Raw genomic sequence first — 20,836 nt, forward strand, 5'->3', positions numbered from 1 at the left:
CCCAGATCAACCCTACAGCTGCAGGTCAATAGCGTATTGGACGTCACAGGTTTCTATTAAACAAAGGAAAAGTATTTTTGAACAAATCCTGGTTTTGAATTATTAGCAAAGAAAAAATTGTGTTTTTTAAAACTTAACTTTTACTTGTTAGTTTCTAAAAAGGAGGTCCATGACCCTTATTAAAATGTAAATAGTTTGCCATCACATGAATTTCACACACAAATAGGCATAAATTCCGACTCCCTGTTTAGGAATATACAATCAATATATTAACTCTATAAAGAGAACAGAGTAAATCCATTTAGAACCTTTTCACATTCTCAGACATTATGCAACAATATTAAAGCTCAAAACCCCATTATGGGTAATCCAAAAGAGCCAATCTTATATATTGTGTTGTTCACATACATTTCATAAATATAGTTTGTCAAAGGTTCTAGAAAATAGAAAAAAGAACAATCTCAATAATTTTCATCTGGTTTTCTCCTTTAACCATAAATCATAGCACCGGTGTTCCAGTATAAAGTCCCTGTCAGTCCCTATTATGTACTGACCCTGGTACTCCAGAGCTCCCGCCCTTACAAGGGCAGTCCACAGCTAACCCTGTTGCTAGTCAGCCCTGGACTGACCCTATGTGCCTCCCGACGCGTTTCTTCATCATAATGGTTCATCAGGGGATTTGGCACAAAAAGTCCTTATTAGGAAAAAATGGGAAGCATATCCCTCCACCGGGACCACACTGAGGCAATGTTTCCTTTTTTCTATTTTCTATAACCTTTGACAAACTGTATTTATGAAATGTATGTGAAAAACACAATATATAAGATTGGCTCTTTTGGATTGCCCATGATGGGGTTTTGAGCTTTAATATTGTTTCATAATTTCTGAGAATGTGAAAAGGTTAAAGGTTCTAAACGGAGTTACTCTGCTCTCTTTATGGAGTTAAGATATTGATTGTATATTCCTAAACAGGGAGCCGGAGTTTGTCTATGTCACAGGGGGCTTAGTTCAACTAAGGCTGTAACTCCCGGGGCCCCTGTGATGTCCCTATAACTAGGGGAAACCCTGTCTGACCCTCAACCCAGGGTTTTTGCTGATGGTGCAAATGCCTGAGCCTCCAACCTTTCCTTGTCTCCTGCTCAGCCCTGCACTTAACCCTCCACCCGGTGAGGAGTCACACCACCAAAGCCCCCACACAAATATGACAGACAGGGAGAACTTAAACTGCACTACGCCGCACACACACAGGACTATACAGTAATGTGAACAGGGCACAACTAAACACAAATATGGGAAGGAGAAAGGATAACAACGGATCATACGCCACCAGACACGAATCTCTCTCTCTGCAACACCTCCACTCCAGACCGCAACCACTTGGTATGAAACACAAGCTATAATCGGCGACGCCCATAGGCCAGCATGACTATTTAAAGACCGTGGGCGTGACTAAACATCCAACCTGGTCTCCAGCAAGATTAACCCCCGAGAGCCTGAAGATCAAGCCGGCGCCACTGAGGCTATAGTGGCTGGAGGTGGAACTACCTCTGCCTGCCGGACGCAGTGGTGTGAACAGCGTCCGACATGACATTACCCCGTCTTCTACGAGGGACCTCCGGACCCTCAAGACTCATAGGACCCGGCTTGTCCGGATGACGACGGTGAAAAGAACTGACCAGCCGATCCGCATGTATGTCTGAGGCTGGAACCCAAGACCTCTCCTCTGGACCATACCCCCGCCAGTGCACCAAATACTGAAGAGTACGGCGTACTACTCGAGAGTCCACTACCTTGGCGACCTCAAACTCTAAATCGCCATCCACCATGACTGGAGGTGGCATCGGCGTCGTGTCCACCAAGCCTACCACCTTTTTCAATAAAGCCCTGTGAAACACGTTGTGTATCTTGTACACCGCGGGAAGTTCCAACCGATAAGCCACTGGGTTAATGATGGCAGAAATCCTAAGAGGCCCAATAAACCTTGGACCCAGTTTTAAAGATGGAATTTTGAGTCTTATGTTCTTTGTAGCTAACCACACCCATTCACCCACACACAGGTCCGGACCTGGCACGCGTCTACTGTCAGCCACCCGTTTGTACCTGGCACTCATGCTCAACAAACGCTGTTTCACCCGCCTCCAGACTGACGACAATTGGGCTCCTAGCTGATCCTCCTCCGGGACACCCCCCGAGTCACCCTGACGTAAGGTACAAAACTGAGGATGTTGACCGTACACACAAAAGAATGGAGACTCTCCCGATGACTCTTGGCGGTGATTATTTAGCGCGAATTCAGCCAGAGGAAGGAAAGTAGACCACTCCTCCTGGTTGTCGGACACAAAGCATCGTAAATACTGTTCTAGATTTTGGTTCATGCGCTCAGTTTGTCCATTAGACTGTGGATGAAACGCCGATGAATGTGACAACTTGATCCCCAAACGTGAGCAAAAAGCTTTCCAAAACCTCGCCACAAATTGCGTACCCCTATCAGATACTATGTCCGACGGTACTCCGTGGAGTCTGACCACCTCCTTCACAAATACCTGAGCCAATGTCTTAGCATTGGGCAAAGACAACGCCACAAAATGCGCCATCTTTGAAAAACGGTCAACCACCACTAGGATGACCGTGTTTCCTGCCGAGGCTGGCAATTCAGTGATGAAATCCATGGAGATTTCTGTCCATGGCCTATTGGGTACCCCCAGAGGCTGTAGCGTGCCAGCAGGACGGGTACGGGGTGACTTAGCCCTAGCGCACGTGATGCAAGCTGCCACGTATGAGACCACGTCCTGCCGGATTTTGGGCCACCAGAAACGACGCGATACCAGCTCTAAGGTGCCCCTCACCCCTGGATGACCAGCCAGTACCGAGTCGTGGTGTTCCTTCAACAGCTTAAGCCGAAGATGCAGGGGTACAAATGATTTGTTGGCGGGAAGTCCTGGTGGTACCTCCTCTTGGGCCTCGGCAATCTCCGCCTCTACCTCCGTCGTGAGAGCAGAGACCACTACCCCTTTCTGGAGGATGGGTACCGGCTCTTCCCGAGGTTCTCCCCCCGGAAAACACCTAGACAAAGCATCCGCCTTGGTGTTTTTAGCCCCGGGACGGTAAGTCACAAGAAAATTGAAACGAGTAAAAAACAATGCCCAGCGAGCCTGCCTAGGAGACAGACGCTTGGCCGACTCCAGATAGAGCAGATTCTTATGGTCGGTGATGACTGTGACCTGGTGAGCCGCCCCCTCCAAGAAGTGTCGCCATTCCTCAAAAGCCAGTTTGATGGCCAACAACTCCCTGTTGCCGATATCATAATTCCGTTCGGCCGGCGACAGCTTCTTGGAGAAGTAGGCGCATGGATGCATCTCGCTCAAGGACGAGCCTTGAGACAGTACTGCCCCCACTCCCACCTCCGACGCATCAACCTCCACCACAAAAGGTTTAGACACGTCTGGTTGCACCAGAATGGGGGCTGAAGCAAAACTATTCTTCAGACGCTCAAATACACGTATAGCCACCTCAGGCCAGTTCGCTAGATCGGCACCCTTTTTTGTCATGTCCGTGAGCGGTTTGGCGATAGTCGAAAAGTGTTTTATAAATTTCCTATAATAATTGGCAAATCCAAGGAACCGCTGGAGTGCTTTCAGACTCTCCGGCCTCTCCCATTGCAGCACTGCTTGCACCTTAGCGGTGTCCATTTTAAACCCGGCTGCGGACACAATATATCCCAAAAAGGGCAACTCCTGGACAAAAAATAAGCATTTTTCCAGCTTAGCATAGAGCTGGTTCTCCCGGAGCAACTGTAACACCTGCCTGACATGCTCCAAATGAGTGTCCCGATCGCTAGAATAAATGAGGATATCATCCAGGTATACAATCACAAATCTCCCCAGGACATGAGCAAATACATCATTAATAAAATGTTGGAAAACGGCAGGCGCGGTGGTCAACCCAAACGGCATAACCAGACTCTCAAAATGACCCTCAGGAGTGTTAAACGCCGTCTTCCACTCATCCCCCTGATGGACCCTTATGAGGTTATACGCCCCCTGAGGTCCAGCTTGGAAAACCATTTCGCCCCCGCTACCTGGTTGAACAAATCCGGGATTAACGGCATTGGGTAGGGATCACGGATAGTAATCTGGTTTAACTCTCGGAAATCCAGACACGGGCGTAACCCCCCATCTTTCTTCTTAATGAAGAAAAACCCCGCGGCTACAGGCGAGGACGATGGCCGGATGTGTCCTTTGCTCAGACTCTCCGCGATGTAGTCTTTCAGAGCTTGTCTCTCAGGACCAGAAATATTAAACATCCTGGCCTTAGGTAATTTGGCCCCGGGTTTTAACCTAATCACACAGTCATAGGCTCTATGTGGAGGCAGTTCTGAGCAACCCTTCTCAGAGAAAACATCCGCGAAATCCTGCAAAGCCTCCGGCAGGCTGGGCGTCACGGCGGACACACATGTGGCCAAGCAATTGTCTTGGCAGAAACCACTCCATTGTACTATGTCCTGAGTTGTCCAATCAATTACCGGGTTGTGCCTGGACAACCATGGAAAACCCAGGACCATTTGTGCTGGGAGATTACGGAGGACCCTACATGTAACCGACTCAGAATGTAGGACCCCAATGTGGAGTTTCACCTCTGCCACAAACTCTGTAATCTCCCCTTGAGGGAGGGGAACAGCATTAATGGTCACCACCTGTATGGGGTGAGGAAGTTTTTCGATCTTAAACCCGGCGGTGTGTGCAAACTTCTCATCTATGAGATTGGTGGCGGAACCGCTATCCACAAATACTGATATTGGTAGCTCTCTGCCCGCGATAATAACCTTGGCAGGGAGCATACATTGAGATACCATCATGGAGGATATGCATACGCTCAGTTAGGTCTCCTCCATACCCACTGAGCTTAACAGTTTTCCGCCGATGTGACCCTCTTAGGTAGTACCGGGCAAACGTTAACATAATGACCACTTTTACCACAGTAGAAACATGCTCCGAGCTTCCGGAATCCCGGAGCGCGACGCTTAACCTGTGCCACGCCAGCAATCTGCATAGGTTCAGGGAACTCATCAACTTCAACCACACTTGCAACTCTGCTTTCTCCCAGAGGTAGCGTCTCCTGTGCCCCCTGATGAAAACGGCAATCAATACGTATCACCAAACTCATGGCAGACTCCAACGATGCCGGAGTCTCATACATCAGGAGGGCTTGTTTAACCCTCCCTGATACCCCATGAATAAACTGGCTCCGCAGGGCTGGGTCATTCCACTGTGTGTCTACGGCCCAGCGGCGAAATTCCGAACAATAGTCCTCTGCCAAGCGCTCCCCCTGGCGGAGGGCGCGGATTTTAGATTCCGCTAGAGCCAGTCGGTCAGGATCATCGTAAATGTGCCCGAGGGCAGAAAAAACATTATCAACAGAATGAAATGTAGCAGAGTCAGCTGGTAAAGAAAATGCCCATGCTTGGGGGTCACCACTCAGTAATGACAACACTAGCCCTACCCGCTGGGCCTCATTACCTGAGGAGATTGGCCGCATGCGGAAGTATAACTTGCAGGCCTCCCGAAATACGACAAATTTGCTGCGATCCCCTGAAAATCGTTCTGGCAGCGGAAACTTCGGCTCTGCACCGATACCTGCAGATGCCGTTTGCACCTTCGCTACTACCAGGGCCTGCTGCTGACCTGCCCCTTTCAACTCGGAGACCTGTATGGACAGCGCCACCAATAGGCGGGTTATGGACTCTAATGGATCCATGGACTCCTGAAAAAATGTGGGCCGATTATAATGTCACAGGGGGCTTAGTTCAACTAAGGCTGTAACTCCCGGGGCCCCTGTGATGTCCCTATAACTAGGGGAAACCCTGTCTGACCCTCAACCCAGGGTTTTTGCTGATGGTGCAAATGCCTGAGCCTCCAACCTTTCCTTGTCTCCTGCTCAGCCCTGCACTTAACCCTCCACCCTCCACCCGGTGAGGAGTCACACCACCAAAGCCCCCACACAAATATGACAGACAGGGAGAACTTAAACTGCACTACGCCGCACACACACAGGACTATACAGTAATGTGAACAGGGCACAACTAAACACAAATATGGGAAGGAGAAAGGATAACAACGGATCATACGCCACCAGACACGAATCTCTCTCTCTGCAACACCTCCACTCCAGACCGGAACCACTTGGTATGAAACACAAGCTATAATCGGCGACGTCCATAGGCCAGCATGACTATTTAAAGACCGTGGGCGTGACTAAACATCCAACCTGGTCTCCAGCAAGATTAACCCCCCGAGAGCCTGAAGATCTAGCCGGCGCCACTGAGGCTATAGTGGCTGGAGGTGGAACTACCGCTGCCTGCCGGACGCAGTGGTGTGAACAGCGTCCGACATGACAGTCTATTTGTGTGTGCATTTTATGTGATGGCAAACTATCTACATTTTAATAGGGGTCTTGGACCTCCTTTTTAGAAACGAACACGTAAAAGTTAACTTTTAAAAAAACACAATTTTTTCTTGGATAATAATTCTGATATTTTTGTGGTAGAAACGGTGGAGGAGATTATATTGATAATTTTTCCAGCTATATATCAAATCCTGGTTTTGGCTTAAAAATAATGACCAAGATATAACCAGGTGTTATTTAGCAGCATTTCCACAGCAAATTCAGCAGCAGAATCTGTATAATTTGCTGATTATTTTGTTGCTGTGGCTTCATTGTAGGAATTTCATTGTGCGAATATCAAATGTAGATGTACTCTAAATGATAATATTTTTTATATGAGATCCAAGAGCGGTTTCCAGATAAAATTGAGTGAAAGCACCATCATTTACACCCTTGCCTATGTACGGCTCTTTGCTAGGGTTAGGGGACAGTCAGGACTAAAGTATTAACCTGCAACAGTAACAGGTAATACCAGAATAAAACCTTTAAACTCAGAAGCACAGAGAGGTTGTATGTCATATACATTACAGAGCTGTCTGTGCAAAGGTCTACAGACACGTGGCATACTAGTACACCACTCACAAATGCATCAGAAAAGGCAAGTACACATCCGAATCTGGATTTGCTTATGTTTTCCCCCCCATGGCGCCCATACAGTAAATATGAGGTATATCCGCATCGGAATCTCCATGGAAGATGTGTGGATTTCACAATGGATTTGTCTGTGGAGTAAAATTACAAGGCACAAGAATGCTCCAAAAGTTTCTCCCTTCATAGCTACATGTGTAATCCTGCTTTCAGAGGCGTAGACAGGGTTTTGGTTCGGGGAGGGGGGGGGGGGGGGCCAAACCTGAGTGGGCCCCTAACCAGAGAACCTAAGCAGATGACCGCGCTGTTGCAAAAAATAATCTATATATAAAAAAAAACCAGTATTGATATTACGTCCCCACTGTGTGCCGGTCTGACTGCAGCGCAGCTCCTGACATCGGAGCAGAGTCGTCGCCGAAATCAGTGTGGGAGCAAGGAGGAGAGTATAGTTTTTTTTTATTTATATAGTGAGTCCTGGTTGCATGATTATGTATGAGGGGGCAGCATGATATACCCCGTATGAGGGGGGCAGCATGATACCCCGTATGAGGGGGGTAGTATGATACCCCGCATGAGGGGAGGCAGCATGATACCCCATATAAGGGAGGGCAGCATGATACCCCATGAGGGGAACAGCATTAAACCCTATGAAGGTGGGCTGCATTATATTCTTTAGGCGGGCTGCATTATATTCTTTAGGCGGGCTGGATTTTTCCATATTAAGGGGGCTACATTATAGCGAAAGAAAGAAAGAACAGAGAGAGAGAAAGAGAGGAAAGAAAGAACAGAGCGAGAGAGAGAAAGAAAGAACAGAAAGAAATAAAGAAAGAAAGGGGAAAGAAAGAGAGGGGAAAGAAAGAAAGAACAGAGAGAAAGAAAGAAGAGAGAGAGAAAAGGAAAGAGCAGAGAGAGAAAGAAAAGAAAGATTAGAGAAAGAAAGGCGATCCCGCTGTCCGCGCTGGAGGGGGTGGACACGGTAATGGATCTGAAGCATTCACTGAATTGCCTCCATGGTTCCATCACAATCTCCTCTCGAAATTACCTCCTTTACGGTCAGCTTCTAGCACGTCATTTCCGGTGGAACATCACTTGCAAATTTTAAAGTGCTCCTTGAGGCTCCGCTGTGTACTCCTGTGTCTGCGGGAAAAGTAAGCTCCAGGCCGGGGCAGTGGGGCAGACTCTCTTTCAAAATAGGGACTGTCCTGCTGGATCTGGGATGGTTGGGAGGTATGAATGCTCCCCACCATACACCTTGTACACACATAGCTCCGCACACATCATGCACACATGGTTGCGCTTTCTATGCCTCGTACACACGTGGTTCCAATCTGTACACCTCATACACATGCGGCTCTGCTCCATACACATGCGGCTCTGCTCCATACACACGCGGCTCTGCTCTGCTCCGTACACACACGGCTCAGCTCCGTACACTTCGTACACACAGGGCTCCGTTTTGTATGCCCCGTACACACGAGGCTCCGCTCTGTATACCCCATACACATGGCTCCACTCCATACACCCCGTACACACACGGCTCCACTCCATACACATGTGACTCCACTCCGTACACCCCGTACACACACGGCTCCACTCCATACACTTTGTACACAAAGGACTCCGTTCTGTACACCTCGTACACACACGGCTCCGCACACATCATTCTCACACATCTCCGCTCAGTACACCTCGCTCATACACACATGACTCTGCTCTGTACACCTCGTACACACACGGCTCCGCTCCATACACCTTGCTCATACACACACGGCTCCGCTCCGTACACATCGTACTCACACATCTCCGCTCCGTACACATCGTACACACACGGCTCTGCTCCGTACACCTCGTACACACACGGCTCCGCTCCGTACACCTCATACACACACGCTCCGCTCTGTACACCTTGTACACACACAGCCCTGCTACATCCACACTGTAAACCCCTCCTGACCCCACACAGAAACTTCACCTCATCCAGCACGATGACAACCAGCACACAGAGGCCCCTGATCATGTGACCCCTGACTCCTCCCCTCCTGTGACCTCACCACAGGTCCTGTGCACACAGAAGAGAACATAGCAGAGCAGGGAGATGATTGATTCTCCCTGCTCTGCCGCACAGTAGCTCCGGGTGGGCCCCCTCAGAGCGCGGGGCCCGAGGCCACCACACCCTCTGCCCCCCCCCTGGTAGCTACGCTATTACCCGTTTTAAATAACATTTAGAATAATTTTACTGCGCAGACCTAATAATAATCTATTTCAGAGGACATGAAAATTCTCTCAGAACTAGGACATACGTCAGCATCCCAGTTTATTTATGAAATTTTAAAAGAGAACCACTCCCTTTCATGAAGACAAGAATTCTTCATATTACATTCCTGCAAAGGAGGAGTCTGGAAGCTTGTCAGACGTTTTTAGGACATAGGTGACTTGGGTGATTCACTTGAGGTGAAGAAGATATGTCGACTTTTTATGAATCATAATGGAAAACCTGACCCAGGAGCTTTACATTTTATAAAGAGGAGTATCGTTAGCAATGCAAATTACTATCTTGGTATTTTTTTACATTTATTAGGCTGGAGTCACACAACCATTAAAAAAAAATCGGTCCGATTGTTACGGTACGAAATCGCACAAAGATTTCTTGTCCAGGGATCCGTCTGTCATCCGAATATCCGGCGATGAACCGATTTTATTCGCATCTAAGCATCCGTTTGACATCCAATACCAATGCCTGATGCTCTTTCCTGTTGACCTGGAGAAGTCTTGCGATTTTATCGCAAGTCACACTTGTGGTCCGTTTGTAATCTGATTTTTAATCGCATCCATAGACTTGCATTGGCGAGTCCGATCCGAAAATCGGTGACAATCGCAGCATGCTTCCATTGTCTCGGTCCGAGGAAACGTTCCGAAAAAAAATCAGATGATGGGAGCAGCACCATAGAATAACATTGGGACGAATGCAATGCGATTTTTAATCGCATTGCATTCGTCCGATTTTTTCGCTAGTGTGACTCCGGCCTTACAATTGCTCAAGAGATGATTATAGGCAAACTAAATACCTTGGTAATAATTAAATTACATATTGAGATTGTTATATGTGTACCAGATGATATAGTATCACTGCAGCAAAAAAGGATCTTTAAGGCCATTTAACATACCCCGATTCATAAAGACCGGCATTGTTCATGTCAGTCTTGATGAAAGGGCATACGTGAGTCAGAGGCGCTTGGTTTATTAGTGAATCAGGTGTGTATTAAATGTGGCATGCGCCTTGCGACAAATCTTACCTCAGTCAGGGACTGAAGTAAGATTTCTGGCATAAGTTACCTCATGGCCATTAGAAAAATATTCAGGATTGAGAGTCCTCAGTAGTTGATACCTTTTAGTTGATCTCATGGCCATTATGATTTAGATGAGCGGGCATTACCACACCTTGTTCTGCCCCAGCTCTGCCCATTTTGGAGGCGCTGGCCAAATCTAGCATGAATATGCCAAAAGTCGCATATTGTTTTGTGCAACCTTGCATTGTTGGATAGCATGAAAATAAGGAAGTTTGCAATTGATTTGCTTTTGCTATCTTATGTCATTCTCCTGCAATGAGAACTTGCATCTTTCATAGTGAAAAGCTGGTTTCCATGGAGCTTGACCAGTAGTGCCTGTCCAGACCTTTGCTAAGTGTGCACAGCAGCTACATTCCAGGAGAGGGGTTCATCAGTCTTGTTCAATTGAGAACCTCACATGAGAAAACGGCTTTTTTATTGACGCAGACTGATGAACAGGTCTGGTCACATGCTCCTCTACCAGCAGTCATTTTATGGACTACAGAGCTGTGCAGTCTGTAAAGAAAGCTGCACTAACAAGAGCTGGAGGAGAACCTGTCATGCCTATATAATAACAAGTACAACAAAATATTGTCCCCAACACATCTGTTAAAATAAAGATAATGTGGCCAACCTTGCTAACTCATTCTGCAGCCAGCAATAGCCAGTATAATACAGCAGATATAGGAGGCAATTGGTGCAAAATTTTTAATGAATCCCAAATGCAAAAATTATTTTTTCGCCAAAACTGCATTCTTTTAAGAAAAAAATGCTCCCAAAGATGGACAATCCCTTTAACACCACCCCCGGGTTAGCCCCCCCTTAGTGAGAATTTGGGTAAAAAATGACTACATTCGTTAGATCTTTGTTAGATCCGGTTTGATCAACCAAAACTAACGTTAGATCACCCCTACAAAATGAGATATTTACGATCTTTTCCAGGGGGGGCTAACCCGTAGCTAGCCCCCCCAACTATGAAATTTGCCGTTTTTTGGATGGATTCTGATAGATATTCGTTAGATCCGGTTTGATCAGCAAAAATTAGCGTTAGATCTCCTTTCGTTTCCGAGATATTGGGGGGGGGCGGTGGGGGGTTAGCCCCCCCTAATTTGAAATTTGCCATTTTTTGGATGGATTCTGATAGATATTCGTTAGATCCGGTTTGATCAGCAAAAATTAACGTTAGATCTCCTTTCATTCCCGAGATATTGGGGGTGTCAGGTGGGGGGTTAGGTACGGGTTAGCCCCCCCTAATTTGAAATTTGCCGTTTTTTGGATGGATTCTGATAGATATTCGTTAGATCCGGTTTGATCAGCAAAAATTAACGTTAGATCTCCTTTCGTTCCCGAGATATTGGGGGTGTCAGGTGGGGGGTTAGGTACGGGTTAGCCCCCCCTAATTTGAAATTTGCCGTTTTTTGGATGGATTCTGATAGACATTCGTTAGATCCGGTTTGATCAGCAAAAATTAACGTTAGATCTCCTTTCATTCCCGAGATATTGGGGGTGTCAGGTGGGGGGTTAGGTACGGGTTAGCCCCCCCTAATTTGAAATTTGCCGTTTTTTGGATGGATTCTGATAGATATTCGTTAGATCCGGTTTGATCAGCAAAAATTAACGTTAGATCTCCTTTCGTTCCCGAGATATTGGGGGTGTCAGGTGGGGGGTTAGGTACGGGTTAGCCCCCCCTAATTTGAAATTTGCCATTTTTTGGATGGATTCTGATAGATATTCGTTAGATCCGGTTTGATCAGCAAAAATTAACGTTAGATCTCCTTTTGTTCCCGAGATATTGGGGGTGTCAGGTGGGGGGTTAGGTACGGGTTAGCCCCCCCTAATTTGAAATTTGCCGTTTTTTGCATGGATTCTGATAGATATTCGTTAGATCCGGTTTGATCAGCAAAAATTAACGTTAGATCTCCTTTTGTTCCCGAGATATTGGGGGTGTCAGGTGGGGGGTTAGGTACGGGTTAGCCCCCCCAACTTTGAAATTTGCTGTTTTTTGGATGGATTCTGATAGATATTCGTTAGATCCGGTTTGATCAGCAAAAATTAACGTTAGATCTCCTTTCGTTCCCGAGATATTGGGGGGGGGGCGGTGGGGGGTTAGCCCCCCCTAATTTGAAATTTGCAGTTTTTTGGATGGATTCTGATAGATATTCGTTAGATCCGGTTTGATCAGCAAAAATTAACGTTAGATCTCCTTTCGTTCCCGAGATATTGGGGGGGGCGGTGGGGGTTAGCCCCCCCTAATTTGAAATTTGCAGTTTTTTGGATGGATTCTGATAGATATTCGTTAGATCCAGTTTGATCAGCAAAAATTAACGTTAGATCTCCTTTCGTTCCCGAGATATTGGGGGTGTCAGCTGGGGGGTTAGGTACGGGTTAGCCCCCCCTAATTTGAAATTTGCCGTTTTTTGGATGGATTCTGATAGATATTCGTTAGATCCGGTTTGATCAGCAAAAATTAACGTTAGATCTCCTTTCTTTCCCGAGATATTGGGGGTGTCAGGTGGGGGTTAGGTACGGGTTAGCCCCCCCTAATTTGAAATTTGCCATTTTTTGGATGGATTCTGATAGATATTCGTTAGATCCGGTTTGATCAGCAAAAATTAACGTTAGATCTCCTTTTGTTCCCGAGATATTGGGGGTGTCAGGTGGGGGGTTAGGTACGGGTTAGCCCCCCCTAATTTGAAATTTGCCGTTTTTTGCATGGATTCTGATAGATATTCGTTAGATCCGGTTTGATCAGCAAAAATTAACGTTAGATCTCCTTTTGTTCCCGAGATATTGGGGGTGTCAGGTGGGGGGTTAGGTACGGGTTAGCCCCCCCAACTTTGAAATTTGCTGTTTTTTGGATGGATTCTGATAGATATTCGTTAGATCCGGTTTGATCAGCAAAAATTAACGTTAGATCTCCTTTCGTTCCCGAGATATTGGGGGGGCGGTGGGGGGTTAGCCCCCCTAATTTGAAATTTGCAGTTTTTTGGATGGATTCTGATAGATATTCGTTAGATCCGGTTTGATCAGCAAAAATTAACGTTAGATCTCCTTTCGTTCCCGAGATATTGGGGGTGTCAGGTGGGGGGTTAGGTACGGGTTAGCCCCCCCAACTTTGAAATTTGCTGTTTTTTGGATGGATTCTGATAGATATTCGTTAGATCCGGTTTGATCAGCAAAAATTAACGTTAGATCTCCTTTCGTTCCCAACATATTGGGGGTGTCAGGTGGGGGGTTAGGTACGGGTTAGCTCCCCCTAATTTGAAATTTGCCATTTTTTGGATGGATTCTGATAGATATTCGTTAGATCCGGTTTGATCAGCAAAAATTAACGTTAGATCTCCTTTTGTTCCCGAGATATTGGGGGTGTCAGGTGGGGGGTTAGGTACGGGTTAGCCCCCCCAACTTTGAAATTTGCTGTTTTTTGGATGGATTCTGATAGATATTCGTTAGATCCGGTTTGATCAGCAAAAATTAACGTTAGATCTCCTTTCGTTCCCGAGATATTGGGGGGGGGGCGGTGGGGGGTTAGCCCCCCCTAATTTGAAATTTGCAGTTTTTTGGATGGATTCTGATAGATATTCGTTAGATCCGGTTTGATCAGCAAAAATTAACGTTAGATCTCCTGTTGTTCCCGAGATAGTTCCCATCTTTTTCTGGGGGGGGGGGGCTAACCCGTAGCTGTCTGAATGCAAAATCCTACAGAGACAAGTAGCGGCTTGGAAAATTCATTGTGGCGGTCTGGACTAGAAATAGGCAAAGCAAATGACCCCAGTAACAGCAAACGTCGCATGTGACCACTGGATATAAGGCCTCTTTCACATGATCTTAGTTTTGTCGTGTAATACGCTGTTTTTCACGCATGTGTATTTCACGATGAAATGTACCCATTGAAACCGATGCGTTTATTCTCATATGCGTTATTTTCACGCATACGCAAATGTGTGTAAAAAAAAAAAAAACAATTACAGGATGTTCTATTCTGTAGCATATTACACGATTAGCTCATTAATACAAATCACTGGGCTGCGTGAAATATGACGGGAAATGTGCAGTGACAACGCTGCATTTTTAACGCGCGCAATACGCATATGATCATGTGAAAGAAGCCTAAAAGTAACATAACCACTAGTGCGGTCTGCAGAGCGCCTGTGTAGCTAGTTTCTGCCTATCTATGGTCACTGTATAGGAGTAATATTGGTCTTTGCATGGTGTTTTATTCAGTCACAGTATGGCGGTATTATTTCATTACTACGTTGGTGTAACTCTCATCAGAGTGGGGGCAAGTAGGAAATCTTGGGTGAGTTCCCACATTTTTTTCCCAGAACTTGACCCCTGGTAGTGGCTGATCTGTAATCCAATGTGAGCATGTGATGTTTGGTGCTGAAGGGGTTCCCCGGGATTTTCCCAGGCTGCAGAACGCTGGTGGGGTGACGTCACCCTGCCAGCGGGAAAGCTCAGGGAATCCTTACAGTGCCACAACAGAGGGACGCCTGTGAGCAGTGCTCCGCTGCAGCGGCACGGGTACTCATGGCCTCCCTTGCTGTCGGCTACCTGTGGGTCTTGTACTGCAGGGCTTGCCTGTGGTTCCCTGGCATTTCCCCGGCATAGGACACTGGAGGGGCGATGTCACCCCGCCAGCAGGAGACACCAAGGAACCCCTGCAGTACCACATTCAGAGTTTAATTTCGGCTCAGAGAAAACAGGTGTCATATCTAAGCAGTGTGAACTTAGCCTACGTCAGCAGATAAACGTTGATATGCCTCTATGACTTATCAAAAGTTACCTGAAAGCTAAATACAGGGCAGGAAATGCAACCGGTGTGATAGCGGCGGAACAGAGGAGCGCAGCATGATGGAGCCGATCACATGCTCATCCGCTCCCTAAGCACTGCATGATGCCATTGAAAACCACATGTGGAAAAACCAGGTGGGGCAATGGCTTGAAAACCCACTTAGCTCCTTTTACATTTGCATGTAGTTTTATCAACACCATGTCTCCACTTTTGAGTGATTTTGATCCCGCCCTCTGTTTGACCCTGTGTGTGACCCTTTTCTTTGGATGTTCAGCTTCACTTTAGTCATAAGAGCAGGCAGAGAAACACATCCTCGTATAAGTGTGATCACTGAATGTGAAGGGAGGTATTGATGTCCTATGTATGGCATATTTCTATGCAGGAAGGTCTGATCTTCTGTGTGTATGGATCTGCTGGTCAGTGTGTGCAGATATGATGGCGGCAGGAGAATGGATGTACATAGCTGTGTGTTAGGAAATTTAATCCCACTTTAAGCACATAAGTGCACAATAGGAAAATGTGCCAAGTAGCTGCAAACCCGTCCTTTACTTCAAGCCTCCCCATTACGTTATTTGTGTTGGCCAATTTATTCATATATAGGATATTAGTCATTCACACGAGTGTAGAATGCTTCACTGAAATGCTGAGAACTGGCAGCAGAGCTGGGCTAGTGACCCCATGACCGGCCTAGTCGTGCTATTAGATAGCTGGCATGCGCCCAGTTCCGGGCGCTGCAGCACCCAGACGGCACCTCGGAGTGGAGCGCCACTGGTGTCATTATTCTGTGTGTCTGCAGGACAATACAGGCCTGCTGACAGCTGCATAGGGCAGCATTAGGTGGAAGATTCCCTTTAAGCACACCAACATATATAAATCCCAAAGAGAAAGAAGCATGATGCCCACTAAAGAGGCATTCCCAGCCTGATGGGTGTGCAGAGGCATGCCGTCTCAGGCAGCTAATTATCTCATTTGTCTCCTCCTCCAGCTTCTGTGTTCAGATGGTGGACATCATCCAGGATACTTGATGATCTCCCCTGCTGGCACTGTTCACTTCCATGCAGGCTAATGTGCAGATTGCAAGTACACGAGTGTGTGCCAGATGTCAGCGATCCGACCACCTCCAGCTCATGAACCAGAGGAGAAGGGGCAGAGAAATGAGAGTCGGCGGCCTGAAACTGCATTGAAAATTATTAATTCTCTGAGGGGCAGACGACAGGCAGGGCTCTGACCGTCAGTGAATGACGGCAAGAATAAGGCTGCTAGCAGCATTCTCTCCCCACTACTTTCCCACCCAGTCTTACAATGACATGACGGGACGGTGAAGTAGTGGGGAGACAAAAAATTGTAATGATGGTCCCATTCACTTTGAATCGGACTATCACCTCACCTTTTTTTCTTTCCTGCCATGATGGCAGTCATTGATGGGGAAAAATTGTGAGCATGGACACAGCGTTAAAGAGTATCTGAACCTTTACTCTATATTCTGTCATGCTGTGGCTGATGCCCACAGCATGACAGAAAACGGTGTGCAGCTGCAGCTGTGCTCCTGACCTCCAGCAGCCCTCCTCCCACCGCCAGAGCCAGAAATCGCTTGACTGATCTGGCAAAATGCTAAATGAGTCAAGGTCCTCGCGCCGGGGGCAGGCAAGGCCGCTTCCTGGAATGAAGGCCACACCCCCTGCAACATCACATGATGCAGCAGTCTGCTGCGTCACGTGACGTCGACTCTTGGCCCATTCAATGGCTGTGGGTGGGCGGGCTTCAGCGGCGGTGGGCGTTATGCCTAATGACCTGGTTCATCACCAGGTCATTGAAGGTTTCCACTCACCAGATTCGGCGGGGGTAGGGGGTCCCCCGACCGGTGCAGCGGCATTGGTGGACAGATGTCCCGCCGCACTGCCGCACATAACTTACTGTCATGCTGTGGCCAGCAGCCACAGCATGACAGAATTAAAAATAAATAAATAAAAAAAACGTTGCGGTACCCTTTAAACAAAATCTATTTTTTGATGACAGTTCAACTTTACAAATGAAATTCCAACCAAAACACTGAGATGTCCATGGTGTATTGGCGATTAAGTAGGATCACTTTCCATGTTACATGCAGTAATGTTTACAGACAATACATGTAATACAAGTAACAACCCTCACATACCCCCATCTTCAGCAATAATGCCCCCAAAGTCAGTAATGTTGCCTTCGCTTTGCTCTCCTGTGTGTCCCGAGTCCCACTCCTCACCACCTGCTGCACAGCAATATGGCTGACATGGCAGCAGGAGCGAGTGGCTGCATGGAGCTCATCATCCCGCTCACCTACACGAGGGCTGCTGCTGTCTGATCCGACATCTGCAGGCTGGGTCAGGACGCTTAGGAGGCAGTGACACACAGCAGCGCTTGGCAAGCTCCTCACAGGCTGAGCACAGCTACAGCCTCTACTAGGAGCTAAGCCGGCCTCGGAGGAGCGCCCCGACCGCCACACACTTCTTTCTATCCAAAGACGGTTCCTCCATTCCGAAGTAGGGTTTTTGTATGAGTGAAGAAAAACTAAAAGGGAAATGGAGATAAATTTATTGAAATGTTTAATCTCATAGAATACCAATAATAATTTACAATAAATATTCATGAAAGATGTAGGCTGTATCTGAAGAATAGAAGGACTGAAAATTCCCATGAGTGCAAAGTAACTCAAAGGAAAGAAGAAGAAGAACAGGATCGCCCCGGTGTTGGGGTGTTGGTGTTCTTCTTTGTTTTGTTTGAGTTACTTTGCACTCATGGGAATTTCCAGTCCTTCTCTTCTTCAGATACAGCCTACATCTTTCATGAATATTTATTGTAAATTATTATTGGTATTCTATGAGATTAAACATTTGAATAAATTTATATCGAGTCACATTAGTAATTTTCTTTGTTTTTTGTGTAAGTCAAACACCGATAACTCAGGAACTCCGTCTAGATGTTAAAATGTAGGTGTTCTATTTATATTACAGGGATTTGCAGTCCTAAACTTTCAGGTTTTCACTGTTAAATATCTATTTCTGTAAGGTATTACTTTTACTTGTGTTTTTCACTGTACTAATAAGATTTACAGTGGGGAAAAAAAGTATTTAGTCAGTCAGCAATAGTGCAAGTTCCACCACTTAAAAAGATGAGAGGCGTCTGTAATTTACATCATAGGTAGACCTCAACTATGGGAGACAAACTGAGAAAAAAAAATCCAGAAAATCACATTGTCTGTTTTTTTTTTCATTTTATTTGCATATTATGGTGGAAAATAAGTATTTGGTCAGAAACAAGCAATCAAGATTTCTGGCTCTCACAGACCTGTAACTTCTTCTTTAAGAGTCTCCTCTTTCCTCCACTCATTACCTGTAGTAATGGCACCTGTTTAAACTTGTTATCAGTATAAAAAGACACCTGTGCACACCCTCAAACAGTCTGACTCCAAACTCCACTATGGTGAAGACCAAAGAGCTGTCAAAGGACACCAGAAACAAAATTGTAGCCCTGCACCAGGCTGGGAAGACTGAATCTGCAATAGCCAACCAGCTTGGAGTGAAGAAATCAACTGTGGGAGCAATAATTAGAAAATGGAAGACATACAAGACCACTGATAATCTCCCTCGATCTGGTGCTCCACGCAAAATCCCACCCCGTGGGGTCAGAATGATCACAAGAACGGTGAGCAAAAATCCCAGAACCACGCGGGGGGACCTAGTGAATGAACTGCAGAGAGCTGGGACCAATGTAACAAGGCCTACCATAAGTAACACACTACGCCACCATGGACTCAGATCCTGCAGTGCCAGACGTGTCCCACTGCTTAACCCTGTACATGTCCGGGCCCGTCTGAAGTTTGCTAGTGAGCATTTGGATGATCCAGAGGAGTTTTGGGAGAATGTCCTATGGTCTGATGAAACCAAACTGGAACTGTTTGGTAGAAACACAACTTGTCGTGTTTGGAGGAAAAAGAATACTGAGTTGCATCCATCAAACACCATACCTACTGTAAAGCATGGTGGTGGAAACATCATGCTTTGGGGCTGTTTCTCTGCAAAGGGGCCAGGACGACTGATCCGGGTACATGAAAGAATGAATGGGGCCATGTATCGTGAGATTTTGAGTGCAAACCTCCTTCCATCAGCAAGGGCATTGAAGATGAAACGTGGCTGGGTCTTTCAACATGACAATGATCCGAAGCACACCGCCAGGGCAACGAAGGAGTGGCTTCGTAAGAAGCATTTCAAGGTCCTGGAGTGGCCTAGCCAGTCTCCAGATCTCAACCCTATAGAAAACCTTTGGAGGGAGTTGAAAGTCCGTGTTGCCAAGCGAAAAGCCAAAAACATCACTGCTCTAGAGGAGATCTGCATGGAGGAATGGGCCAACATACCAACAACAGTGTGTGGCAACCTTGTGAAGACTTACAGAAAACGTTTGACCTCTGTCATTGCCAACAAAGGATATATCACAAAGTATTGAGATGAAATTTTGTTTCTGACCAAATACTTATTTTCCACCATAATATGCAAATAAAATGAAAAAAAAACCAGACAATGTGATTTTCTGGATTTTTTTTTCTCAGTTTGTCTCCCATAGTTGAGGTCTACCAATGATGTAAATTACAGACGCCTCTCATCTTTTTAAGTGGTGGAACTTGCACTATTGCTGACTGACTGAATACTTTTTTTCCCCCACTGTATTTGTTTGATAATTAAATTGATTAAAAATGAGACCACATGAGGAGTTTTTGTTTAGTCTATGTACAGGCTTTTTTAACCCCTTGACGACCGCCCATTGACTTTTGCCGACGGGGCCAGCCGGGCCTTATTCCTCCGCCATAGAGTTTTCACGTCGGGCGGGGAATGGCAGCCCCAGCTTGCCCCGTCGGCAATCGCAGGAACCCAGCTGTCCTACCGTCAGCTGGGATCCCAACCCCCAAAAATTAAATATTTTAATATTTATTCCACACGGTAAACGCCATAAAAAATAAAAAAAAGCCATAATTTCTATTTTTTTCACTGTTTGAGTCACAAAAAAAGGCATAAAACGTAATTAAAAAAATCGGATATACCCCAAAATGGTCCGAATAAAAGCTACAACTCTTCCCGCAAAAAATGAGGCATCCCACAGCTCCGTAGTCAGACAAATAAAAGCTCTACGGGGCTGCGCATGCGGTGAGACCAAATCCTCTCTCATTATTTAAAAAAAAAACGTTTTACTTTTTAAAAGTAGTAAAAAAAAAAAAAAATTACATAAATTTGGTTTCGGTGTGTCTGACCTGACACGGAGAATAAAGTTATTCTGCTATTTTTACCGCACAGGAAACTAACTAAAAATAAAACTCAAAAAACATTAGCGCAATTAATTTTTTTAAAATTTTCTCCATCCTAAAAAATAAATAAAAGTTATACAAAACATTATATGCACTCCAAAGTGGTGCCAAGGAAAAATACAACTTGCTAGCTATGCAAAAAACAGGCCCCCCTGTACTTTGAAATTTGCCGTTTTTTAAATGGATTCTGATAGATATTCGTTAGATCCGTTTGAGCAGCGGCGACTTCGGCGGGGGCCAGTTGTGGGCAGCATCAGGACTTCACTGGCGATGTGTCGCGGCGAGGAAGGGGGGGGAGTGTGCTGCGATGATTGTGAAGAGGCGGCCTGTAGGCATCATGGGGGACGAAAATGACTC

The sequence above is a fragment of the Dendrobates tinctorius genome, unplaced genomic scaffold (assembly GCF_039654945.1).
Source record: "Dendrobates tinctorius isolate UK_male_01 unplaced genomic scaffold, ASM3965494v1 ptg000166l, whole genome shotgun sequence".
NCBI lineage: Eukaryota > Metazoa > Chordata > Amphibia > Anura > Dendrobatidae > Dendrobates > Dendrobates tinctorius.